The sequence below is a fragment of the Dromaius novaehollandiae genome, chromosome 2 (genome assembly GCF_036370855.1).
Source record: "Dromaius novaehollandiae isolate bDroNov1 chromosome 2, bDroNov1.hap1, whole genome shotgun sequence".
NCBI classification, from domain to species: Eukaryota; Metazoa; Chordata; class Aves; order Casuariiformes; family Dromaiidae; genus Dromaius; species Dromaius novaehollandiae.
This window is the reverse complement of record NC_088099.1, coordinates 97,789,396-97,816,888: the sequence shown is the minus strand read 5'-3', so window position 1 is coordinate 97,816,888 and position 27,493 is coordinate 97,789,396. Positions and strand designations below refer to the sequence as shown.

The window sequence follows — 27,493 nt, the reverse complement described above, 5'->3', positions numbered from 1 at the left end:
GGAGGAGAAGGGGGTTGTGGCTGAACTGATAAAAGATGAAAAGGGGAAAAAAAATCTCCCAACAATTTCACTTCAGTTAATCCCATGCAGAAACCTTTGGCTTTGTGATGAAATCAGGTGTCTGAGAAATGTTTGTGATTCACTGATGTTGAAGTGTTTCATGTGGCTCTCAGGCCTGGAAAAGTGTTCTGCCTTACTTCATAAAATCTGTCCAAAAACACATTTTTTTTTTTAAATGACAAAGTGAGCAATTCTGGAAATAGTGAAAGGAAGTGAAGTGTGTGGTCTCAGTCGTTAGTGTTTCTCAGGCATTGGGTGTTACCAGGAACCATCCTGCGGTGGCGGTTGTGGCTGTTCAGCTATGTATATTCAGTTCTTATGGTGGGCCACATGCCAAGTGCCCTCTATCCCGTAGCCCTCCAGCTTGAAGTGTTGCTGCTTCTCATCCATGCTTTTCAGGGACTTCACAAGTCATTGCTGCTCCCTTGTCTTCTCTTCTGCTAACAATGTCAACATTGAGGTGATTATCATATTCTTTTGTGCAGCCCCCTATATAAAAGCATCTTCTCTTATTACTCATAAGAGAAATATCCTCTCTTCCTTCAGATTCTTCACTTTCTTTGTGACATCTATGTGTGGTCAGTCAACAGTGATGACTAGTTATGTATCAGTCAAGAATTGCAGCTTTTTATTTTCTCGATGGGGAGGGAGGGAGGCTGAAGGAGAAATGCCAAATGTCCTGAATGATCTCACTGTATGCAAAGGTAGCTTATATCTTACTGCAGTTATCTTCCCTTTTCCTTCTTTTTTGTTTAATGACTGTTCCTGTTGTCTCTGATTGCAGGCATGAGCTCTTTGTGACAGCACAGCTCCCTGCATGTTTGGACGATGACTAACAGGGGGACCACAGTTTGGAGCAGGGTGCAAAAAACCCATGAGATAAAACATAATGATACCAAGCTACCTAATTAATTAAACTTACAGTCTTACGAAATGCAACCTATTATCACTGCTCCCATTCTGGCAGTAGAAGTGTTAGCAGTTAGGAATTGTCAAGCAGATACTAACTAAAGGATTTACCTTCTGATAATCCTATGCACGCATTAATGACAAGCATAAAAATATAACAGTCATGCATATTTTATTTCCAATAGAACAGGAACTCGGATGTATATGCTAACAGAAAAATTGTTGGTTAGACACATTTCAAATAGAAAGTCTGTAAGGCAAAAACAAGATCAAACACACTGGAGCATGTTATATATTTCTATAGATATAAAAAACCATACACTACTGTCGTATTTGCAGCGGATATTTGGATTTTTCTTGACTGAGGGGAAAAAAACTATTCTAAAGAAAAGAGCTAAAGCTTTAGAATTTTTAGAGTAGTTTTAGACAAGTTTTAGACAGGTACTGCAGGGGTGATTGGTCAGGAGGTTTTAGGAACTGCCTACCAAAGTCTTTGAGTGGCTGAGATCAACTCCCACACTGCATACGTTGAAGAGTCAAGGAGAAGAAGGTGGCAAGTTGGAGGGAAGAACTCAGGGAATGATTCAGAGATGAGAGGTATCAGTGGACTCCCATGATCTCATGACTTCTCTGCAGGTGCGAATTGCAGCCAGGTTTCAGACCACTGGTCTTAGCAGCCCTTATTGGCTTATTTTCTTCTACTGCCATTGGTTTGGATTCCCAAGCATCCTCTGCAGAGGAGGCATTTGCTTAGCTCACAGCCAGGGGTTCAGCTTGCTCACTGTCCCCGGTAGGAGTAAGTGCTGTGGTCAAGGATACAGGCCACATACAGGTTACTCAAGGTTATTTTGTATGTTTCGGCAGCAAGTGATGTTAGAGATGAAATGAGAAAAAAGATGATGATGTTAAGGTCCTGAAGGGGAGATGCTGGATGGAACTGCTAACTCTGTAGACAGAAAAGTTAAAGTTTGTTTTTTGGAAAAGAAAGGAGTAGGGTGTAAGCACAAGCAAGATCATTGCAGAGGAAGGAGTGGGAAGAACTGAAGGTGATTTCTCATGGCAGTTCTTCCTGAGGATGGTCAGCAGTATCTAGAATATATGAACTGGGTGTAGTTAATGTGGAAAAATGAACTGTTCAAATTAACACTTAGAATTCAAATAGTTTATGGCATTTGTTTATTGCTTCTACTGGTCTTCCTTAGATAAGGCAAGATTGAGTGAAATATGCCACACAGTTTGAAAGCTTTTTCCTCTGCTTCTTACTGTGTGTAATACAAAGATAACCATAAAACATATTAGAAAACACAAAGATATAAATAAAGAAAACCCACAAAGATAACCATAAAACATATTAGCTGTGTACATAGTCACAAGTCTTAAGAGTATCCCTGCAGAGTGCAGTGACTTATGCCACTTTTTTGTGAAATCATCACTCTAAGCCTTGAAGCTTGGGAACTGAGTTGTGTTGCACTTAGCCTGATTTCTTAGGGAAGTAAAGCTCACGTGGATTACCTTGTTTGTTCGTCAGTCCCCTTGACAACTTTTCAAGCCACTGATGAAAAAAGGCAGGCAGCGCACCATGGTTGTATGTTTTCTGTTAGCATCCAGTCAGCAAATCCGCCTCATACAGTAGGCTGGCTAATCAGCATGTATGTGGGTAAATGCAAATCATAGCTTGCACTGCCCCTGGTCCAGGGGAGTATTGTAAAGGCTATCGGGTAGCTGGGTGTTGTTATTTTGGTGGTAAAATTCAATAGAGTTTAAGGAACACAAATCCTTAGAAACCAGGCTTCATTAACTTTGCTGCTCACCAAACAATTTCTTACATACAAGTTTAGAGCATAAAATCTACTTAATAAATCTTCATTCCTGAGAAAAATCATAGTTTACAATACCTTCTGAATAAGGAAAGGTGTTTACAATACCTTCTGGATGAGGAAAGTCATTTTTTCATTGACTTTTCTTTCAACAGCATGCCTGAGAACACTTCTACAACAATCAAGCCCTTCAGTATTTTAACTTTACCAGCACTGTGTAATACTCTCATAGAATTTTCATTTGAAAAGATAAAATTTTTGGGGGGTTTCTAGCCCACTCCAAAGATGGTAAAGAGGCAGCAGAGGTCTTAGTCATGACTTTGGGAATACTCTAACAGGCCAGAAATCTTAAACATTGATAAAATTCAAGTAACACAGTTTGGATGGTCTGGACCAGGACAGAGTGATGGATGGACCTCTTGGCCTACGTGGTGTCCAAGCTCAAAACTTCATAGTATTTGCAGTGCTACGCATTCTGGTTATCGCTAAGTGATAAAGGCTTCTTGGGTGCTTGCTGCTAGTTTAAGCAAGCTAAAACAACCACGATGCTTGCTGGAGAGATAATCAAAGAGCTGAAGCTGACTCTTGTAATTTTTCCTGCACCATCACCATTTCCAGTCACTCTGTACTCTGCTGCACTTAGTGGAAATTAACTGCAGCAGAAGGTCTGTCTATTTTCCTGTAAAACATCCAATTTATTTATTCTTCCTACAGTGTTTTTCAGTTTCCTTCTCTCCCTCCTAATCCCATTCACAACAGAAGAAATGACATAATAGATCAACTGTTGGCTTTATGTAAAATATTGCATCAAAATGGTGAGTCACTAGAAGGAGACTTCCCACAGTGAACACACACACAAACATCCACTCAGGTCACAAAACAAAAATGTTATCAGTAAGTACAAAGGAAGTTGTTATGCTAGTTTTTAAACAGTCTTGATTCATGCTTCCTGTCATTTTGCTTGAAGGCAGACAAATTACTATTCCTGAAAGAACAGTAAAACACAACTGCTAGAAACTCCTCAAATCCCTAAAACAATATAATCAAGGATACAATCATAGTGGAAATAAGTTGCCCCCTCCTGCTTTCCAAAATCTGTTTTCATGTACAAAGTTTGGATGCTACATGCTACATATTACATCGTGATTTGATACTTTTTTTTAAACCAAAGACAAGAATCCATTATCATAAGCACTGTTTGTTTGGCATATTCTGATTATAACCATATTTCAGAAGGATCTCAGATGTGACTTCTCAGTCTTTACCAAGTTGTACTGGATAATTTCTCTGAGGTTTGCTCAGTAGGAAGCAGCGTATTTGTTCTAGTTCTGTCAACCCAGTAAGGTGCTTCCTGCTGCTTTCACAGCTGAAGCCTGTGGCAGCTGCTCCCTGGGACACCAAGAGGATGGTGAGACATTTGTGATCGCCAGCAGGGATGTGGGGATGCTACAAGTCTGTAGTCCACCACTGAGCTCGCTCTGCATGAGGCTCTTGGGGGAAGCGATGGAATGCTCTTTGTCAGCTTTTCGTTTTTTGTTGCTCAGAAACCCATGAAGTTAGACAATAACTTGAAAGGTTATTTTAAGAGCTGGTCATAGAAAGGAAAACAATCAATTAGCAAAATATGTTATATTGAAATAGCGCTTTTTTGTATGTTTTTCATGCAATGTTAGAGATACTCTGAAATCGTGTATGATTTTTTCCTCCCTTTCTCTTGCTTCTTTTCCATATAGTAAATGTACTCTGTGAATGACTCAAAAGCTGGGAGAGAGACAGGAGACTGTTATGCTCCGTCTTTTCATGCAGTTCATTTCATATTCAAGGGATTCAGATAGTTTCCCTACCTTTGGCCCCTGATTCTCCTTAACCTTCAGGTTCTTTCATACCTCCTTGGCAGATTGCAAGATCCTGGAAACTTCTTACTATCTCCTTCCTGTATAGAGAGTGGGAGCTGACCTAAGTAACTTAAGTCATATGGGAAGTGAGAGATGTCATAACATTTTTCATGCAAGTGGACCAGTTGTTTCTTCTCCTGTCTAAATCCTTCTTTTCATCTTCCACAATGCAGCATCTCCACTCCTGTGACTGCCCTATAACTTGGGAAATTGCCTTCTTTCCAGATTTGCAAATCACAAGTGTGTAGACAATTATCCCAAGGATAATGAAGGGAGAAAAGTTAGTTATTTACAAGTAGGCAGAGTTCACTGTATGTGTTTTCTTCACAATGCATCCTTGAATCCGTGTACCCTGATCACAGAAAGATAAAACTCGTGCAATATACATGGATTCAAAGTTCACATTTCAAAGCTTTGTTTATAACATATGATGCAAAGTGATTCTCTCTGGGAACAAATTTATTGATATTGGACAAATATATAAATAATTTGGGGTTATTCTTTTGGTGGTAAAATTCAGTAGAGTTTAAGGGACACAAATCATTAGAAACCAGGCGTCATTAACTTGTTTGTTTTGTCATACCACAGGAAATGCATATGTATATATAAAATGAAAAGTTGGAGGATATATCAAAATCTATTTAAATTTCTTCCTGATAAGTATAGGGGAGTTAAACAGAGCCAGTGAATTTTTGAAAATGAAGTCATACTTAACAAAAAGATGAGTTCCCTTGTCATTTCTTCAATGACTGCAGATAGTAATGAAGCAGAAATCACTATCTACTTGGACTTCAGCAGTGTTTGGAAAAGCAAAGGTTTGGTATGCCTCTTGCCCTTCTGCTCCTCCTAGCTCTTGTAAAACTTCTCTTCCTTTATCTAGAGAGTCTGCTGAAAATGATATATATAGTTTTATAAAACATTTTAAAAACATTACTAGGTAAAAAGTATATATTTTTAATAAACCTATCTGGCACTTGAATGTAAGAAACTCAAAAATAAACAGCAGGGAGTTAAAAAAAACCCAGATCTTTTGAGGGCAATTGAAAAAATCCTTATGTCACTTGCACGCAGAAAGCAATCTCTGTATTTTTGAGCTCCTGCTATGCTAATGTGGGGATTGTTGAATTTAACAACCACTTGCTATGTGGTATGTGTTAAACATCTTCCTTCAAGGAGATTGTTGTAATTCCTCTCTTCTCTGCTCTGAGTAGATGGGGAAATTTTTTTGTCACTGTCTTAACAAGGGACCTGAGTATGGAGCAATCCTGGATTTTGTTACTACAGCTGTGGTATGATCAGATGACTGCCAGCAAACAGTTGAGCATGTTTTAAGAATTTGCTGCTGTTCTGGGAAGTGGTAATGTGTCCTTATAGGATGCTGCAATTGCATAGGTGGCCAGCCTAAAACACCAGGGCAAAGACAGGCTTACTCAAACAGCCCTATGGTGTCGCACTCGATTAGATGAGATTATGTAGCCACATGATTAAATTCCATGGGGAGTAAAATGTATCTGGACCAACCTTTCCTCATCTGGTCTCACCATAAACAGGTGAGATGTAAATTAGGGTAGAGAAAGGAAACTATAAAGATGAGGGGAACAGAGAAAGAGAGGGGGAAAAACCCTCTACGAATCAAGTAAGGGGAGGAATGTTGTAAGAAAGGGACAAATTCTCAATTTTCCTAGATGGGTGTGTTTCGGTTCCAGAATTTCCAAGCACAGTCAATCTACTGGAGGAACTCCTCACAACTCGGATGCCATTTCTCACCCTAAATTAATCAAAGGGTAAGTCCCTGTTTTGCCTAGATACTAAAGAAAAGGGGTAATTTCATGTGTGAATCAAAGATGTTTTAGCTCCACACCTTGGTCCTGTCTGTTGGACGTCTGTGGAAGCCCCTGCCTTTGGCTTTAATTGTCGTAAAATTAGGTGCCTCATCTCTGTCTCATCTCTGACCTGTCCATCTCCCATACTGGCAGATACAGTTAAAACAATGAGGTCTGGGCCGAAACACGTCATTAAGCTGCCTTCCCCTCCTGCCCCTCGCTGTTTTTTAAGCCTGTAGATAGAGCCACACCAGGCTAGGGCAATGCCATCACCTAGGAGACGGCCTTAGGTTGGAATAAAGCTGACTTCTAATATTTCCAAAAAAGGGCAGTGGAGAGTTTGAGGCAGGACAGAAGAAGCAGTAGAAATGGAGGAATGAAAACTGCGTGCACATTTTTTTCTCATTACGAGGACAGGTTGGTGACCTCCTCTGTTAGAGAAGAAGTTTCCTGTCCTGGCTGCCAGTGTGGTTTTGCCCTCTCAGTTTTTAAATTGATTGTGATTCTGATGTCTGCAGTCACTGCAATTCTAGGTACATTACCAAAGCGTTTGATTAAAAGTGAACAGATTGTGTCACTTTGGGCACATAGCCAAAAAGGAAAAAAAAAATTGTTCCTAATTTAAAGCCTGTGCCATGCTCTGAAGCTAGTTGTGAGCGTAGTTAATAGACCGTAAGTTTATTTAGCTAAGCCTTAAGTTTTTCCCATGCAGTCTTTATACACTCTTGTTAAAAATGCCTGCTTACTTTAAGAGAGAGCAGAAGAATAGGAATGCTTCAGTGTCTCCTCTGTGCATATGTAATGTGGTCCTGTGAATGCTAGTTTATAAATTACTCTTCTGACAGTTATAAATTCTCACCTGTTACCTGATCCACAGAAGACCTCAGCAGCTCGATATCAGTATGTATTACATATGAGTGTGCGAGCAAGGCAAGCTGTTTGGTTTTATTCTTTTTCTGGCAGTTTGTGGTGGGGTGCTGCTTTGGGGGAAAGAATTGTTTCCAACAGCATGACTACATGGGCCCTGCGTTAGGGGGATGCACCGGTTGCTCCTGGGCAGGCTGTTGGTCATTCAGTGGCAACTTGTCAGCATTTTAGTTACGGCAGACGCATATCAGCTTAGCTTGTTTTCTTTTCCCTGGCTGGTTCTTCACGCAACTGAGCAGCCCTAGTGATCGGCCAGGAGCCAGAGGAATTTAACAATTTCTGTAGAGCTTTGGCAGAGCTGTTTGGTTGCTGGCGACAAAGACCATGCTCCTGATGGCACTACTAGTGGAGCTCTGCTATGAACAGGGTTTCCAGGGGAGGTAAATATACTTGCTGTTAATACTGGCAGGATCCAAGAAGCCAGATTATGCTGGAATCCCCCAAATGCGCTGTCAAAGCCATTGGCATAGGTCTTTAAGCCAAGATCTCTAGGCACCCCAAACACAGAGGTCCTTCTGGGGTAACAGACTGTCCTCTTACTGTTTTCTGGTGAGACTATGTTCTTTCATCTGGCACTGTTCTGTACAGGACAAATACCAACAGCTAGTTTCCAGTATGTCAGGAAGTACTTCAAATTATAAACACAGGAAAAAAATATCTGTAAAGAAGAAACAGAGTTTTGTGGAAGCCATACGATTGTGTTTTGTTTCGAGATGGTCTGCTGTGCCAACAAATTTTAATGAATATTGCATTTTGCTTTATTCATAGAGCAGGGTGACTGCAAGTCACCTTTCCACTTTTCTTTGTGTCTGTCTGAGACAAAGCCAAATGTTTTGAGATAATAAGGATTATAAATGTTCAGTAGACAGTGTGCCATCCCACTCACTTTTTTACTGTAAAAAAAAAAAAAGCTCTTTAGGCTTGTACCCACTACTCTTTCAAAATAATTTAATTTGATTTATTTCACTTCAAAACACCTTATAATAAAGTTTTAGTATGTTTTAGCTAAAGGGAATAATTAAGAATTCAAGCCTGGCTTGTCAGAGAGTGACTTGCATACCAAGTCAGAATTGTGGAACAATAGAGTTATTTAAACAGGAAAAGACGTGATCTTGATTTTTTTCTGGTAGCTATTCTGAGTAAAGCTTGTATGCACACAAAATATTACATAGCTCTGTATTTTTACACCAACATCTAATTTCTAGCATTCTTTGGGTGATTATATAAATATATATATATATTGAATAGAGATTCTTTTTTAAGGCATTAGCTTCAAAAAGCTAGTGCAAATGACTTCTGGTGGTGGAATCCCCCTTTAAAATAGTTTCCCACTGAAGAAAACTATTCTTAGCTCATGACATTAGGGGCCCTGTACTTGCAGCTTCAGATAATAAAAGTATATCTAGTGGACAAAAAAAATTCTTGTTTTGTTTTTAACATTAGTTATGTTACACATCAAGATATGTTCTGCTTGTGATATCGTCTCTTACGTACACAAATACATTTTTATGTAGAGAAATAGGTAATTTTCATGTACAGTGAGTGAAGTAAGTATAGACAAGTTTTTCGCTGAGTAGGTGTTAGGCCCTGAGTTTAGAAAGTTTGTCACAAAACCTGCTTTTGTTTTACACCTATGGATAGTAATTCTGGCGGGCTATTTCTTTCTTATTAATTGAATAGTTGTGAATCAGGGTAGTGGCAATTTTTTTTCTTCCCTTAGAGCTGTTCCTAGTTCTTTATATAGAATTATAATGAAGCTGTTTGTTAGTTTTACACTAACTCAGTGTATTCATATGCTGTTAATAGTAGTCTGTGGGCTGTGAGAGATCTTTTCAGTGGTCATGCTATTTTTTACCCAACTACCTCATAAATTAATTAGTAATTTTAGTTAATGCCAGGGTGGCTTAGTCATTCTGTAAGTATTTAGAGTAGCTGCAAGGATGACACAGTAACGTTAGTAATCAACCTTTACTCTTATTCAGGCTATTAACTCAAGTGAAAATTCACTGTGATATTGCATTTTGGCATGTATTGTCTCAGGTCAGGGATTCCCCCACACCCAAGTTTATAAGAGCATCAGTTATGAGTGTCCAAAAAATTAATTGTGCTTTGTATCACTGTGATTGAAGAAAATATTAAATTGGCAGGGATTAGTTTGTGACATGACTGGCGTTGTGTGACATTCTGTACTGGTATTTTTTATTTATTTTATCTGTTGGCTAAAAAGGGAGATCAATCATTTTGGATTGAGAGATTCACAGATTTCAGGTGGGTAGCAATTTTATCATGACTCATAACACTTCATGAAAGTAGCTTGCCAAGAAGATGTATTTCCGTAAAATTATAAGGTACCTGAGTTTGAGGTATAGCTGGTAAGGAAATCATTTTGACAGAATAGCTCATAACAGTCCAGCTCAGGGCTTTTGGTGATGGCAATGGAAAGAATCATCAATATCAATCATCTCAAGTGCTTATGGCCTCACTTCTGGTACAGCACCACGTCATCTTGGACTCCTCTTTGCTGTGAAGATCCTAGGTAAGCAGAGAAGTGAAGACAGAAGGAGGGGAATAGCCAGCTGTCCACAGAGTATCAGTGAGTGATTGCCCTGTATGTAAAGCTGGGGACCACAGGTTAGGACTTGCTAGTCTAGAAGTGAAATGCTTGAAACTTGAACAAGTTAGCATGTTCCAGAAAATTAAATGCCTGAGGAACATTTGTAATGTTTCTCACAAATTCTGTGATGCTTAAGGGAAATTAACTTTGCTGTGAACATGCAGCAGTTTTGCATGTTTGTGCAGTCAAATTGTAACTCTCATGCACAGAGATACATAGTAGGACACTGGAAAAATTATCATGTGCTGTTTGCAGCTGAAGTTTCCAGAATTTATCAGCATTTTAATGGACTAATCTAGTTTTCATAATTCAAAAGAGCAGGTCCCTTGGAAGCAAACAAGACTGATCATGTAACTGAAGGAAGGATGACTTAGCTTTTATTTGCAATTGTTTCTCCTGGCTGCTGGAGGCTACTGCAGTGAAGCTTCTGTTTTTGTTTTATTGGGCCAGCAAGGAGAAAGTACCAAGCCAGATGCCATTGCTGCCCTTGTTACTGGCTGGGAACCCCCGCTCCATTTCTGGACCACTCTCCCATTATCCCTACACCTGTATGAGTGACTTGACTTCTTTTATCCTTCCTCTCTCACCACTCTCCTTCTGAAGATAGTTGTGCTTTTGCTGTTGAAGCACTGTGGCACTGGACACAGGAGTTGAGAGCAGGAAGATTTTTCTTGCTGTGTTTTTTCCGGCTACCTAACAAGTACCTGTGTGATGGAGGCATAGCAGCAAAAGTAGAAGTCGCAGGAAGAAGAGCTAGTACAGAAAGAGGAAGAAGAGAGGGGAGCTAGTGAAAAAGACAGTGACAGAGGGTGAAGTTGGTTGCCACTTGGAAAATAGATGGAAGATAAAAATCTAGCCATTGAAGGATATTCCTTTTCTAATTGTGGAGTTGAACACAGAATTCCACATTTTCACTACTGCTCTTCAGTCTAACATACAGCTCTGAACCCAAGTGTTCCTTGCCTACTGTCTAGGACTGGTCCCTGTTGAGGAAGAAAGTCTATTGCTGCTAGGAATTGCTCTGTTAGCTCAAGTGGCAACGTCTGCTATGTGGCTCTAAATGACCTAATCTCACTGATGAACACTTTAGGGATCAACATGATTCCACATGTTGGAATGGCTATATTTTTTCTGGGTACTATACCTCCTTCCCCAGGTACAAAATTATACAAAAATACCCAATGCCAGGTAGATTGGTAAAGTCTGTACTTCTTCCAAGGGAGAAAAATGTATATGATCTTATAATTCAAACAAAGCTGTAATACATAGGTGCAAGGAAGCTGAATTCAACTTGCACAAACTTTCTGGCATTTCCTTAAATTCTTCTGATGCAATATAATTGTCTGAAAAAAATGAGAAGCTCAGTTATGAGCTTCCGTATACCCCCAAAGAAATGCCTATACATCATCTCCACAGTAAAGTACTGAAGGCAAAATGTTGGCAATAACTGCATGAAGTACAAAGTAAACTTATTTCATCATAATAAGAAAATTATAGATTAGCATCTATACTTGTTTCTCCCTCTGTTTTTCTACACCCACAGCACCATGATATATCTGTACTTCTTATCTGTGGGTGTGTACATTTCCTATAGCAGGAAGAGAAAAGTTTTTGAGGGTTTGGTGTCATACAGCATAATACCTGCTCCTGCGAATCACACCATCTCTCCCCAAGTATGGAGTACAGAACTGCAGAATTTCTAACCTCTGTTGCATAAACTCATAGCTTAAGGAGTCAAAATTTAGTATTGATGAAATAAGCTGAGCACAGTCAAGCACTCCGATTTGAAATTACACTGATACTCTGTTTGTGAGTTTAGATTTTGACTCCCTTCCAGCGTGAAGAAATCACTTTGCTTTTAGATCACATTTTTCACATGTGGGGGTAAGCAGAAGTCAACAGTGTTTCAGGCATCATTTGCCAAGAGGTCAGCTGCTGCACAAATTGCTATCCTAAAACAGGTTAAATGGCAATTGGGAGGTTTTTGAGTGTCACACCTAATGCTTTCTCTCTTTCGGTTTTATCTTGTCAGGGGTCAGATGGGAGTTATAATTAAAAGCAGGATGGATATCCAAAATAGGAAGGTTAGGGTATGTGTTGGCTGCGATCTGACAGGATTTAAGTAATCACCTGCAGTTGAATTGAGACTCAGATGGGAAGTAGGAAGTGCTGTACTCAAGCTTCCTGTATAAATAAATGCAGCTTTCTCACAGCTACTGCATACAAGCTGTGACGTGCTTTTAAGATATAATGGCAGCATGCTCTTAATAGCAGGGAGAAGATTATTTATCAGAGTGGCAAAAGGGTTGGGAGACAAGTGCTGTTACAGTCCTATAAAGTGTACAGCTGCCAGATACACGGAGAAGAGGAAAAGGGTGTGCGAGAGAAATCTGCCTCTGCTTCTGATTGTAAGCTACAGTGGTTGTGACATGATTCTTGGGAGCACTGAAGTGTGAGTGAAGCTATTGAAAAGTCAAACTGCTGGGAGTGAATGCTGCTACTCTCCTTTCAAGGTATGTTGGAATATAGCTGTTTTTTCCTTAAAAGCAAAAAATAGCCAAAACAACAGAAAACCAACATTTGCCTATAATGGAAGAAAACAGAAAAGGCTTAGTTAACAGCAAAGGTAAGAAATGGTACGATTAAAGAGCTAATAAAAATGTTACATGTGGTTTGGCTAAAATCTTTAACCGTGTGGTGCTTAGAATGGAGACAAAAAGGAAATATTGGAGTCCAGACTATTAAAGACACAGAAAATTAAATAGTCATCAAGTATTTTCCAAAAGGGTGAAAATAGTTTTGTCAGTGTAACTTTTAAAGGAATATCTGCATGAACTGTTTGAAAATGCTGCAGTATTAAAACTATCTCTGAAAAGCAGTTGCTAAGATAGCATACTATCAGTCATATATCTGTTGTAGCTTAAATACAAGAACTCACTTCATACTGAAAACACATTTGATTAGGCTGCGGGGAGTCTGAGTTTGCAATGCACAGATTTCTTCCTGGTTTAAAAGCATTCTTATGTCCCAGTGTTGTGCAGCTGATATTGTAGAGGAAAAATACACTGTATGACAAGTGTTAATGTGCACTTCTAATCTGTTCAGGGTTTGGGGTTATGGAGTTTAAGTAAGCATGTACTAAATGTACAATATGTTTGTTTCCTGGTGTGCATTATTATTTTTTTTAACACTAAATAGAACAGAAAATTGCATGTTTACTGGTACATTCGTACTGCTCCCTCTTGCTCAGTATAAGGCTTTCTCAGTACCAGACTGCTTCGGTAATAAAGATGTTTCACTGGCTTATTATAAGCCTCTGTATTTTCTGTAATACAAAGGTATTCTGCTTCCCACAATTATATCAAATGTCCTCCTTCATGGAGTAGTCTAAACAGTAAAACACTTAAAAGGACTATAGTTAAGGAAAACAGTGTAGTGTAACTTCTCAATCTCTTGCTAACTAGACGCTGAATGCTTTTGAAGTGAATTTTAGTGCAGATATAGACCATGACTGAAACACTCCTGTGCAGCTTTACAACTGACTGTGAGAAGGCACAGTAACGTGATATGCTTGGCTGCGCTCAGACTGAAGGGCAAATGCTGTTGGTTAAGGGCAAGCTTTGGGTTTGGAATACCAATATTTCTGGAAACAAAAGTTTCAAAATCCTGTCCTTAAATTTTTTCCAAAACAAATACATTGGCCTGGTTCTCCTCCTGCTTAGGACTTGTCTATGCCTGAAAATATGAGTGGGCGTATGGGTTGTTGTCATAGTATGAAAGTGGCTGAAACCCTTCTCTCTGTGAATGTAAGCTGCATTGCGGGGGGAAAAATAGTACATTGAAAAGGGGTTTGCTGTAGTTACGCTGTTGGAAACAATTCTTTAGGTTATATATTAAGAAGAATGTGTTTGCAGAGTGTCCAAAGCTGTGGTAAAGTGGGAGGTATTCCTTTTCAGAATAAACTGGAGCTATTCCAAGGCCAAGCCAGTATGACAAGAATCAGACTCCTTTTGTCCCATGCACCTTACTGTATGATGGGGTTATTTAACACAAAGTGCTGTCTGCTCTTACAAGGGCATGGAAACCTCCCTGAACTTCACTAGGAATAGCATTTGGCTGTATGGTTTATGCTCCCCATATTGAACTGTATTCTGCATGCTTCTCATTGCCAGTCACTGTCCTCTTTCGCACAGGTGGTGACATTTTAGCGATTTTGTTTGTGTGGTGGTATATTTCGGAGTAAAAGTTAATAATATAAATAGCCAACAATATGGAGTTGTTTCTCTCTAGCAAGATTCTTGGACTGCACTATTACCTAATGCTTCCTAAGCTTTGTAAAAATAAATAAATAAAGTGGTTACTTGACCTTTCCTTTCTGTTGCAGGAGGAAAGAAATTTGTCCTTACTATGATCTTAATAAGTTTAAAATGCAACTGTGGAAACTGTGGAAAGAAGCAACTCACTTTACAGGAAAACAGGCAGTGCTAATACTTAACCTAGTTCCCAGTTCATTAGTACACCTCTGATAACATCTATGGTATAAGTTTGAGTCCTGTGCTTGTAATCCACCTTGTCCAGACCTTTCAGTGAATTTTAGTGGTGAGTTCCGGTGGAGTATGTTGCTTTGAGGAGTAGCTTAAACTTCTAAAGACTTACTGTCCCCCTTCTAGAGCAGGGAGCTTTCTTAGATGTGTCTGAAAGTACACAATGCCTATAGATCATACATACCGGATCCATAAATATCTCTTGGGCTGGTAGTATTGTGAAACCTGAGAGCATAATTACAGCTTTAGGCCTGTGTATGTCACAAGCACATATGAACAAAATACTGTGGCAGGCTGCCAGTGTCACCACGAACTGAGTCCACTGGACCTCCTTGCACATATCAAAACGGATCTTTATTTGCATGAGGCTGAGAAGGGTTCCAGATCTGTTCTCTTCCCCTGAGTGCTCCCCGGGAGGTGGATACAGTTTCCCCATCTCCTGCCAGCTTGCCCATGCCAAAGCTAGGCCATGTGTAATGCACTTCACAAACTTTCTTCATTACCCAGAACAGCCAAGAATAATCCTATATTCATTCCATCTCTTTAAAAAAAAAAAAACTCTTTGTGAAGGGGAACAAAACAAAAAAGAACAAATCCGAAGAGAGAGAGAGCAAGGATACTAAGCTTGACTTCTATCATTTTGTATTTCTGCTGAAGCACAGCTGAGCTCCAGTGCTAGACTATGATCCTCTTCACTCAACAGAGAAGAACAGGTCTGAGGGCCATCATACACTGCAAATTTACCCAGTCTTGGACAAATATTTACAGAGGTGCTTGTGCCAAATAACTTTGTGCTGATCAGTAAGAAAATAGTATTCAGTAAACTTTCTCTGTGACTCTTGTAAATGGTTTCAGTTCAGTGGGAACTGAGTGGGCACATTCATAAAATAGATCGTTGTTAGCAGATATTAAAGCTTTCAAAAATAGAAAAAAAGATAAGATATCAAATTACAAAGGACCTCATCCTGCACTTCCTACTGGAGTGGGACTTCAACTTTTCTTTCTGTGAGGAGCAGAGCTGACTGCAACATTGCTGAATAGAAATTTTGAAGCATGACAGCATGACTAGGTTAAATGTATTGCAAGGACACTTTCAAATGAAAAATGTAGCTATATATCAAATATTTTACTGATGTAGTTTCTTAGATCTCTTTGCATATATAGATACTTGCCTACAATGACATAACTGTTCCCCATTTCTGCTTCCCCTTGTTCTGTTTTATTAAAGGGAAAAGGTTGTGGTTTGCCTGAGATACTGTATTTCTAGGGGAATCTGCGCAGCCTCAAGGGGAAAATCCCTTGGTTAAGCACAGGAGTCAGCCAAGTACTGTGATTAGAAATGCCATCACCTTACCTGATTCTTTGAATGTTTTTGGTGTCTGCAAGTGCAGTTTTAACTTGAGTGGAATTTGGGCCACTTGACAGTGAAACCTAAAAGTGTTCTTGTGTCTTGTGTTTCTGACAGAGTCAGTGTCTCCCAAGTCCCAAAGACAACCAGCAGTAGGTACAATGATTTCAGCCATGTGAATCTGGCTAAATCTGCAGAATTGTTAACCTCCCTCAAGTAAGGCAGTTTCGGGCATGTTGTATTCAAGGAACTCTTTTATATAAACATAATTAAAAAAAAAAAAAAGGAGAAGTGCTGTACTCTTCTGACAGGCTTCAAAGACCATAAATAGGGGCAATAGAGTGAGTCACAGTGCGACTGTGTATGAGGCTCTGGAACTGGGATAATGGGATAAGTCTTTTTTTTTTTTTTAAATGTTAGTCTGAAGCTGATGTCAGTGAGGATGGCGGAGTCGAGAGGTGCTGTTTATGAAACCTATAGCCAACACATTGCCTTGGAAAAGTCCAGCTTGTGTGTTTGGGTTTATGCATGCTAGAACACATCAGCATAATGCTGCAGCTGCTCGTTGTAGACACACCAGGAATGAGGAGTTGTTCCACGCACTGTCTTTTTGTCTGAAGGAGAGACGAGAGATGCTGATTAGGAGATATAAACAGAGTACAGAATTACTTTTTACAAGAAGGAGAAAAATACCATTGTACTGTCATGCTCACATTCCTCCCCGTTAATTGAAAAGGTCTGTGTTGCAAGCTTTTCTACCTTTTACTTCGCTGTAATAATAAGGAGAGGAGGGAAAGTGTAAGATGTGAGTCATTACTCAAAGAGTGGATTCTGTCTGGGTGTCTGACAGATGCTTTGATATTTATGTTTGGTTGTACAAGATACTGTATCTTCAGACTGCCAGTGAGTAAATATGAAGATTGGAAAATGCTTATATGCACTGTATGTTTGCAAAAAGGAGAAGTCATTGCAATAGGAGAGCTGTACCTGTATATCGAGGGGCTGAAATGGGTCCTTTGGGGCTGCCTTTACTTGTGCTTTTGTGTAGTATACATCGCTGTGGCTTAGGGGTGAATTCCTTGTTCTTGTATATGTATAGCTGCAAATCATTCAAAACTACTTATTCTAAAACTCTATGTACATAGAAAAAAATGCATTTAATGACAGCTGCTATACAGGCTAATCATTTGCAGGCAAAGAAAATTCCAGGATTAAGCAGAAATTGTGTAGCATGGGCTGACACGGGTTACTTCTGAGTGGTGGATGGGAAGGTTCATGTGTTCTGCCTGTGTTTAATTTTGGAAGTGCTGTGATGGGTGGAGGTGGGGAGAAGGTGAAGGAAAATGAGGTGGTCTTCTTTCCCCCCTTTCCTTACCCCCCTCCCGCCAAAAGAAGGTTACAAAGATGTAGTCCCTATAGTTTTGGGGAAAATACAGTCTTTTTCTTTCAGGGAAAACTATCAGATCTGGTGGGCTATTTACTGTTGCACTCAGTTGAAGCTCTTTGAGAGCAAAGGACTCTCAGCTGACCACTGACCCTGGAACCCTTCCCAGTGGCATTTCCACAGCACAGGGCTAAGATAACACCTGCAGTGTCAGCAGGAACTTACTTGCTGAAGTTTTGCACAACTGAGACAATGCAATGTTGCACCTTCTTGGCCTCTTCACAGCTCCATGGATTCAGTGGTGGAGAGTCTCCATCTACACTCTCCAGGGAGAATATGGGGGAAGGAGGGTCATGACCTTTGCCAGGAGTGAAGTCAAAGCCATATACATTAAATTTGGCTGATACTACTTTAAGAGCATGGGTTTTTTTGGATTGGTTGATGTTTTCATTGCAAATACCAAAGTAGTGTACATGGCTTGACCAGTTTCAACTCCCTCGGTGCCTTAGCTTCCCACGTTTTAGGATGATGGGCCAACGAATGAGGGAAACATGCAGTTGTGGGGAGAAGAGTAGAGGAGAAGTAAAGAACTCTTGCCATAACTCCTTTTCCTAATTATTTAACAAAGTCAACAGAATGCCTATTTCGGGGGCATTAGTTGTCGTGGTCATAATTAAAGGATCAGCTGCCAGAAAGCTATGGTTTCTGTCAGATTTTCCCCTTACAGCATAGCACAGCTATGAATTTTTTTCAGTGCAATGTTCTAGATGCTCATTTTTCTTTGTGCCTGGAGGTAGGGCAGCCTCCTGCAACTATTCCTAGTTGCTCATCTTCCCTCACATAAGGAGGCCCATTGGAGCCGTTGGGAGCACTCCCGTTGGCAGGACTTAAACTTTGTTTGCTAAGATCCTGTAGAGACTAACCAATTGTTAAAGATATTAAGGCTCTCAAGGCTGAAATCTTACATGTTTATAACTTTCTGTTATCCTCTGAAATTATTTCTGTAGTAAAGGTTGAAATTTGGAGTTGGAGAGAGGGAATGATGAATGCAAACCTCCAACTCCATTTGATGCACACTTGTATTTTATAATTTGTCTTGCAGTGGCATCTGGTTGTTTAAGTGGTTGCACAGGGTCTTTCAAAACATACTGTGTCCCTTATGCTTGACACTATACAGGCAAAAAGCATTTTGTGAGTGCTTACAGACAGAAACATGGGGACAGAAGGTGGATGCAGAAAGTCAGGTGGGAGAGGACAAGGCAGCAATGAGGCATTATTGCATTGCAGTGTTTTCAGCCCAACCTTGCTGAGCTGCTGTTGAGCTTTTTGACTGACGTTTAAGAAAATGTCAGGTTTCTCTTACGTAATTAATGAGATGCAGAGCAAAAAAGATCATGCTCTGTTAAACATGTTTGTTTATATAAAATGGGCACATATGGGCAATTTAAAAATTGCAGTTGAAGCTATTATGTTATTCTAGCACAGTTTGCAGCTTCTGCTAGTAGGGTGTATATGAAACATACCAGAGGTTGGGAGTGCTCAGTACTCGCAGCATCCTGTTTAACGAGGTGGGTACCTTGAGTGCTGCTCCTTGGAGTTGATGGGGACAAGCGGGGGCAACAGGCAGTGTAAAAGGAATCATATATGCCAGGCTGCTCCAAGGAGCTGTGCCCTGGCATGCTGTGCTCATCGTTCTTTGTGCAGGTGGGTGGCAAAGAAGGGGAGCAAACTTGGATATTGAGAGGATGGGCAGTGGGAAACTTAGGGGATTGTTACTACAGTTTATTTCCCTTTTTTTGCCTCTGCAGATTCAGCCACAGCTGGGACTTACTCAGTGCTCTGTCCTTTCTTTGTTCCCTATGGCAGCCTACTTTGGTAGGGCTCCTGTCTCTCAAGAAACTGGCAGAGGAGTGGTCTAGGGATACACCTGCAGTAGTTTAATAAGCGGTTGTGAGGAGCACTGTGAGTTGCTTCAGTGAGTAGAAGTGCTTAGTAGTTTCAGAGCAATCTACTCGTATTAGGGTCCAAGCCTATGTTATTGCTTCTTAATGATCCTATATTGCTTCTCATCAAACTCCAGCATAGTTAGTTAAACATTGTTTTCTTAATGGAAAATGCTTATATTGGCCATAGTGACTTCCCCATGGTCTAATCTTCAAACTTGACTCCAAATCTTTGTTTCACTGTACGGCATTGTAGCTGAGACTTGAAAGGTACCACGGGACAATGTTCTCCTTTCTCCCTCTCCACACTTTCTAAGTCATTGAAAACTGTCTGTGATCCAAACACATTTCAGTGTTTCAGTGTTTTTACTTTTTTTATTTTAGCTACCTTGAACACCATGTTCATCTGTAATGTCAGATCAGATAGGGTCAAACTAAAACATTGCACCTGTTCAATTCACTGAGCAGTCATGCAAAAATTATTATAAAAGGAAAATGAACTTATTTTTATTTTCTGTTCATGTAAATCTAAAATTGCATAAAGGTGCTTTTTTGATGCTTGTAATAAACAAGATCATAACAGGATAATCTTATAAGCTCGCAGTTTTTTTGACCTGACAGAATGGAATGACAGAGATATTAAAGATTTCATCTTATGGTAAGCTTTAAAAAAAACATTCCTCAGGCAGTGCCTTCTAAAAATAAATATCCAGATATGTTATTTTTTCAATATATGGCATTACATTAAATATTTGTAATATATGCTGTTATTCCATGGGGGATCTCTTTGATTGGCTTGGTCAGCTCAGTGGTTCTTTGGGTTGTGGCAAATTCTGCACACTTTTTGGCCATAAGAAGTTTCTTGCTGTCACCTCTGAGGCCTGGCTTTGGCTCTGGTCTCTGCTTTCTTGGACTGTAGGAGCTGGGATCCCTGCAGCAGCACTCACCTGCCTGCCCTACCTTGCAGTCAGAACACTGCTCTCTCCAAGCACAGCCTTGGTGGCTCCTGAAAAAGAAGCCCTCTCCAGCCAGAGGAAACTGCCTGCTTAGCTGGTTTGCCCTTAAAAGAAGAGAACATACTACGAGCAAACAAATAAAAGTGATCCCTCTGTCACCTGCAGTTACATCGCTTTCACTTTAACAGTATGAGTTTCGAATATCATAAAAATCATTGATGTTAGAACAGGCCGATGTCAGAAATATCTTCTGAAAACATCCTATTCTAAACTATAAACATTCCAGCCCAAGGAGTTAACATATCCCGAGGTTTTGTTACCCAGTTAACAAAAGTAAATGTTTCTTTTTCTGTATCAAAGGTAACTTGTTGCAGTAAACTTCCTGTTTCTGCTAGAACATCTGGCCAAGTTACCAACCTGCTTGGCTTCTCAAGAGCTCAATTCCTTTTACTAGGCTACAATTATCAAAAACCTTCATGTGGCCAACAAACAAGACCTACCATTTGCTTTTGTCATTAATGTTATGAAGAGCGTGTGCTTTTTAATTTTTTTTAAGTAGTGATATGTCACCTTTTGTCAACAGGAAGTTATAAATAAAGTACGCTAAAGTAGTTTGGATGGAAATTCCCTGTAGCTTAGCATTAACAGATGTTGCATAGTATCATTAGGAATGGTGGTGTTATTCAGATAACCTTTAGTGTCTAATCTTACTCTGGTAACTAATACTTGGAATTATGCTCAGTAAGATTTGTTGTTTCTTTGTGTTTTGGAAACATTTGGAAATTTTTGATGCCAAAATACGCAGGTTGTGTTGTATAGCAGCCATTTGCCTGTTTCACTGCATTTCGTGCTGATGAACATGGCACAGCTCTATGACTGTCTGGCTGAATATAGGACTTTAGGGGAATTTTGCTATTGGCTGTCTGTGGGACCAGGCATATACGATAGCCTGCTGCAAGTGGGCTGCACCATCAAGCTGCTCGGACATATTAAGTTTGATGCATCTAGGTTGTGCCCAGCTTGATGCCCATAAGCATGCCCAAGGCTCATGTGCAGTAGGTCTGATGCAGGGAGCATTTGGTCTATTGCTTTTGGGCCTGCCGATGTCAACTGTGCTGCATGCTGAATTTAGATATGTCCTAGTTCAAGCACAGTTCTGGGAGAACTGGTGAAGTTAGTTGCTTCTATGATATGATCATCTGACCTCAGCAGAAAGGCTTACTTCTATCCTCACAGATTCAGTAAATATTGCTGTGTTTCATGTCAGGATTGAGAAGATACGAATACCGCGCTTTGTTTTTATGTATTTTGGTTTACTAACAGCATTATTTCTTTTTCAGGCTTTATGAGAAAGTGATCTGAAAGTGCTTCTCCTAGCAGTCTGTCAGCTGAGAGTAACAGCATTTATTTCACCATTAGCAATTGGATTCCCTTTCTCTTGACTTCTCTGCTTTTTAGGAATGGAGGGGAAAAAAGAACCCACTTTTTTTTTTTCCTCCTCTCACTTATTCCAAAGTAGTGTTGCAAGGAAACACATAAAGGATTCCCACAATTGCAATGAGTCGCATCTGTTTTGGGGGGAAAAAAATTGCTTTGTTATTTTCAGTTAATATCCATGGTCCTCTTGCAAGGACCTTTCCTTCTGAGGAGAAACTGGCATAGGGTTGCTAGAAGTTGCAGTGAAGGACTGGTGCTCTGAAGTTTCCGAGTTGTTTCTATCTTGCAGTAGCACAGTACAGTGGAGAGGCAGGGTTGCCCTACAAGTGTGCCTCACAGAGTTGTGGAGTGTCATGATTTACATGTGCCCTAAAAACCTTTTGATTATTAGAATGTTTTGGAGTTATTGGATACATGTGAGACTTGGGAAGCTGTTCAGTAAGTGCTTTAGGCATTTGAAAATGTTACTATAAAAATACCTGACAGGAAGCTGGATGATATCCTTAATTAGCGCAGTCTAAGACCGTTACATTTTTTTGTGCCAGAGCCTTCTCACTAACTACATTCCTTTCAAAGTATTTTATACATTTTTTTTTTTTTGTTGTTGCTAGCATGGTATGAAAATACTCATGAGCTCAAGGGCTCATACTTTTTTCAGGCATTCCAATGAGAACAAGTGAGAGAAACTGCCCTTGGTGTGTTCTCATGTACCAGACAGCATGTTTACTTAGGCTGCTTGTTCTTAAAACAAGTTTTCTTAAAATAAAAATTTTACAGTGCAAAAGGCTGTCATGAAAAATTATACATCTGACTTTTTTAAGCCCTGCTCCAAGAGAACGGATATTGAATGACTTCTATTCTCTCTAATACTTCAGCTTAGCAACATTTTATGGTAATCCAAAATTGGGTTTCTTTTATACATACTTGTAATCAGGTCATTGGCTTGCTTGCTGCATTAAGGCATAGATGTAAAACAGTAATTCTGAATATATTAAAAAATGTATTTAAAATTAGACCTTCTATCCATGGATCTTATGGCTTTTTTGAGACCACAGCACTTGTGTAACTTGTTCATGATCCCAGTGCAAAAAAGAAAAAACATTCAGACTTTGATACACAGGAGCATTTAAACATGTGATTAAATGTCCTTTGTGAATGTGGAGGGTTTCCTAAACTGGAGCTTTTATTGTATATTTTGTAGCCTTACTGAATCAGTGCTTGATAAGTAATGCTGTATGGACTAGATAGTTACCTCTGTGTAGGCAGTACCTATCACAAGAAGGAGAAATTAATGCATTGTGTTTTAGGGTCCAGTCGATTAGACCATGAAAGTACTAGTATGCTTGATTTGGATCAAGCCTTTGTGCAGAACTGATGATTTTAGAGAAGCTGCCTTAAAACTGAGTTTTGAAAACATTGTCTTGAGAGACAGGGCAGCCAAGGACTTGTAAGTAAAACTGGTAAGGATGATACAGTTTTGTTGAAATTGCAAGTACCATGTGGGTTTCTGTCAGCTGTATTCACATGTCCTAATTTCATAGCTCAGTTTATATCTTCTGTGATCTGACCCCATAATCTTAATACTATTCTGTTTAGTTTTTTAAATCTTTCTATAATGATTCATTTTCTCCAAAGGCCTGATTTTTAGCATTAGTTTTGAACATTTATATTTTTCAGGTAGTTTTCTTATATTTTTTTCTTTTTTAAGTGGTAACCTTAGTTACGGCAAACAAAATATAATGCTGAGTTAAGCTATATCAAAACAAGTTTTCACATTAAATTGAGGTCATTTCATAATGGGTGGAATACTCCAAAAATCTCTAAGGTATGAGAAACAACTGCAGTGTTTGCAAATGTTTCTCCAGGAAGGTTGAGTGAATCCTGGTACCTCACAGAGGAACTTAAACACAGGTGCTGTAAGTACTTTTGTTTTGATATTAAAATGATTTTGATAAAATAGGGAAGCACTATATCATGTGTTAGGCCCTACATGATCTTAAATCTAACCCCAAACCTCTTTATGATCCTATGGTGTGTATACAAGTCTATATCTGGTGCCAGTTTATAGCAAGCCCAGGAAGGTCCTGGGGCAGAGGGGACTGTCAGGGCCCACCCTGCCCCACAGGATGGGCTAAGGGGCATGCCAGCACACAGGGTAGCTGGGCTGGACATGGCACATCCCTCTTTTTGGGATACATCCCTGCAGATTTCTTCCCTGTCTTTGCAGGAATGTGAAGTTGTCATGTGGATCCCTTCTGTGAAAGCTGCCTGTATGAGGGTAACCAGAGTCTGTAGGCAGCTTGGGCTTTGGCTGCTCTCGGAGCTGTGAAGATGCATCACAGGTGTCTGCTGGGTGATGGCATGAGGGCTGGGTCAGAGTGCTCTGCGCTTTCCTCTGCTCACTTCTCTATGCTTCTGCTGAAACGTCTAAGTAACCTGAGCTCCCGTTAGTACCACAGAGCTGTGCGTTTTGCTATGTAAATGCAAACTGTGAGTGCTCTCATGAAAAATACGTTGCTTTGATTCATCTATTTTGTATTATTGATGGTTTCGTTACAAGTGAAAAAAACATACAGCAACCTTTTCATCCAGTGAATATTTCCTGGAGCAATGTATCTCATGTTTATGCGTTTCCTGACTTCCTTTAAACTCAGCATAGAGCTAAAAGCATAGAACTCAACTAATTTCAGCAGAATTGTTTGCCAATACAAGGCTTGAATTAGCTTCTCTAAGAATGCTGTTGTTGTTATGGGAGGCAGTATTTGAAAAATGAAAGGATGACTTAGGATGCTGAATATAATCTGTTCATTCTCCTCCAGCAGCAGCGCAGAAGGCTTTCATGACTTTTTGTGACGTTTCTAAGTGATGAAGGCCATGTTCTTACCTTTTTTTTCTTTTTTAGCTAAGTACAATGACTTGATTGCAGGCACAACAGACAATGTCCTTCGATGCTGCAGTGTAGGGTACTTGTGGCTTTGTGCTCCATCACACATACAGAGGAACTTTTGTTCTTTGAGCCTGATGATCTTGGTTTGAGGCACCTGGGCAGGCCTATGTGAGTCTTAAGTTTGTTTGTATGGTTGTGACAAGGATGTTGCCTTATAGTGCATGTTCACGGGGAAAGATTTAGCCCTAGGTTACATAAATTTTTAACATCTATCCATGGAGCACTTGAGGATGCAGTTTGAAACATCTGTCCTTTATATGTGAATAGTGAGTACCTTGAAGGGATTTCAATGTTATAGACACTGAAAGCCTTTCCCAAAGGGGATGTATGTGTCTGTCTCAACTCTTGACGTGGAGTGGCCACAAAACATGACCGATGCTATAATCCGTTCTGTCCTGTACCCACAGGAATAAATGTAGCCCTTTCAGCATATTTGTGGTGGTTAATAGTCTCCACTTTAGGACACTGGTATCAAGATTTGCCACCGGTAACTCCCTGAAAGCAAGCACAGTAGATATTTGCTGTCAGGCAGTATTTTCCAAAACAAGGCACTGGGCAGCCTGGTGTCAGGAAGCCATTAAGGTGAACAAATTCTGTACCCCTCCAATGCTTTTGTTGTGTTTTTCTTTTTATTTTTTTCTTTTACCCTCAAAAGCTCTACTATTTTCCTGTTAGTGCATCTGCCTGTACTTATCCTCCCATCCACCTGGCCTTTTTCATTTTGTTTTGAGTATGCTTTTATGTTTTCTTGCGTATGGGTGTTGTTGAGACATTTCAGTGCTACGTGAAAGCATGAAGCTTTGTCACCTCCCAGGGACAAAGCAAAAGTGTCTGCAGGCAGTTGAACAAAACAGAAACATTGACAGTATTGAGCACTCAGCAAATTGCACTCCTGGTGACTATGCAGTTGACACTCTCCTAGGATTGACTCCGTCTAGTTCATCCACATCCATTCAAATTTCTGCTCATGCCTTACATGCCTTATAGCACCAACACTGTTAATATCAGACACATAGAAAGAAAAGTGTTCTTACAGAATTTTTCCTGGTAGGGTGGGAGGCATACAATTTGAGGAAATATGTCCCATTTCCTGGAAGTCATGTGCAACATAAAAGGAATGTCATCTGTATATGTGTGTGCATGTACATAGCTCACAGAAGTATGGGAAAATTTGGATCTTTGGTCTTTACAAGTCATGAGTGTTTACACACACAGTGGGGCCAGTTTGACCCTTCATTGCCACTGCTTTTAACTGGTGCAGAATTTAGTCTAGTATCTCACTCCAGGTTAAAGTGTCCCTGAGATGTGTTTATCCTTATTCTGTAATATCTCATGAGCCTTTATTGTTGTTCAGGGAAGCTTTTGTGAGGAGTTTTGTGCTGTATTCGTTTGCTCAAATTTTAATGATACATTTCTTGCTTTATTGGGGATTCTGTCCTAAATAAGCTATTTTTGTGTGTGAAGACTAAGTATGAAAGGGAAGATATTAGTCATTAGAAATGTATTTCATATATGTGAGGGTCCATTTTTTTCAGAGACTTTCCATTTACTTTTGTATCAGGTCATGTTTATTAATAAAACCTAAATATGGGATATTCTTTTCCTCTTTGTGCTCAACTGATTCTTCAATGTCCCCCTCTTCCCCTGCACAACACATACATCCAAGGTGTTTTGTTTTCAACTTAAACTCTTGGCAACTCATCTGTAATTACAGCAGGAATTTTAATCTACTGTAAAGCCAGCCGGTAGATATATAATTAACTAATGATAGTCTGTGGGACTAGGCCTAGCAAAGTGAAAGCCATAAAATTGCATCAGCTGAGATGGAACTTCACAGCTTCTCTGCAGTGTATGGAAAGCTCAGTTTGCCTGGGTAGGAAAGTTGGAGTGATGGTTTGAGAGCTCTGGGACAGAGCAAAGTGTCTTGAAGTGTTGGGAAAGAGGAGGAGAAGAAGTAGTGGGCAAGGACTGGAGGAAAGACTTCTCTCCCTATCATTTCCACTGTCTGATCTGATCACGGGGTATGAACGTCCTCTCTAGGTCTGATTTCTCTTCAGAGTGCTGTTGCTGTTGGATAGAATTATTCTTCTCCATAACCTTTAACTCCTTCCCTTGCATGCTTCCCTTGTCAGTAGCAGGAGTAGCAATTCTGGTGGACCAAAGCGGAGATCAGTTTGTTGGGCTGCTCTGGGGAAAGGAGTAGGCCAAGCAGGCCGTGCATCTGCTATCTCTTTGACAGATAGGTTTTCATTTGCAAACAGAAAGGCTTTGCCTATGCCAGCCTGACCTGGAGACCTGTTTATGGACAAGTTGGCTCTTTAGGGAGTATGGAAGGGATGCTGTTGGTGGTGGCCACGATATGTCCTCCAGGTGTTGTGCAGGCAAGTGGCATGGCTGTTTTAGTGACTCTAACCCTGTTGAACCTCACTGGGGTAATTAAGGCAGTGGTGAGGTCAGCCAGCCTGGGCCTTTTTGGAGTCTGGATTCTCTGGTCCAGCACATTTGCTTTGTGTTACCTGCTGGAGATTTCCACAGGGTGCTTGTTTTAGGGAGAACCTCTGCCTCACTCTCACATCCTGGTGCGAGAGAAGGAGAGGTGAGGGTGAGAAAGGGATCAATGCTGAACTTAATCTGCAAACACTCTTCGGGGGATTGGTGTGCCAGAGGTATCATAACAAGTCCCCATAACCATCACACTGTCACATCTGGTCATTACTTAGGCACACTGGCATATCAGGAGCCTGCTCTTTGCACTGGTGAACTCTCTTGCTGTTGCATTGAGTTCCATATTTAGGCTATCTTAAATTAACCCCACACCCAAACCTCAGTCATACACCTGCATCTTTCTCCTGCTTTCTTAATAGAAGTGTGCAGGGTTGTAACCTTTTC

General features: G+C 40.1%; 1 protein-coding gene across 3 annotated transcripts in view; it reads left to right on the top strand.

The window, feature by feature from the left end:
• The window catches only part of RNF144B (ring finger protein 144B), a 96,739-nt gene that overhangs the window by 25,187 nt on the left and 44,059 nt on the right, over positions 1-27,493 (top strand). The window contains exon 1 of one of the 3 annotated variants that reach the window (XM_026113346.2): positions 12,167-12,558. The exons of the other annotated variants lie outside the window; for them this stretch is intronic. The gene's annotated coding sequence lies outside the window, so the exon portion shown is untranslated. Of the gene's footprint in view, positions 1-12,166; positions 12,559-27,493 lie in introns of those variants that run through there. 3 annotated transcript variants of the gene reach the window in all.